Source organism: Lupinus angustifolius, chromosome LG18 (assembly GCF_001865875.1).
Source record: "Lupinus angustifolius cultivar Tanjil chromosome LG18, LupAngTanjil_v1.0, whole genome shotgun sequence".
Taxonomy (NCBI): Eukaryota; Viridiplantae; Streptophyta; class Magnoliopsida; order Fabales; family Fabaceae; genus Lupinus; species Lupinus angustifolius.
This window is the reverse complement of record NC_032026.1, coordinates 10,664,755-10,665,387: the sequence shown is the minus strand read 5'-3', so window position 1 is coordinate 10,665,387 and position 633 is coordinate 10,664,755.

Sequence of the window (633 nt, the reverse complement as noted above, 5' to 3'; positions counted from 1 at the left end):
GAGGATGAGGATGAGGATGAGGATAGGATGAGGACGAGAATGAGGATGAGGATAGGATGAGGAGGATAGGATGAGGATGAGGATAGGATATGGATGAGCACATGGATGAGGATAGGATAGGATGAGAATGAGGATGAGGATTAGCTGAGGATGAGGATAGGATGAGGACGAGCATGAGGATGAGGACGAGAACGAGGATGAGGATGAGGATGAGGATGAGGATGGTAGGACGAGGAGGATGAGGATGAGGATGAGGTTAGGACGAGAATGATCATGAGGATAGGATGAGGATGAGGACCAGAATGAGGAGGAGGATGATGATAGGATGCGGATGAGCATTTGGAAGAGGAAGATGATGAGGATAAGGATAGGATGAGGACGAGGATGAGGATGAGGATGAGAATGTGGATTGGATGAGGTTGAGGAAGAGGATAGGATGAAGATGAGGAAGAGGATAGGATGAGGATGAGGATGAGGATGAGGACGAGAATGAGGATGAGGATGAGGATAGGATAGGTTAAGGATGAGGATGAGGATAGGATGAGGAGTATAATGTCGAAGAAGATGAGGAGAGGATGAGGACGAGGATGAGGATGAGGATGTGGAAGAGGATGAGGATAGGACGAGGACGAG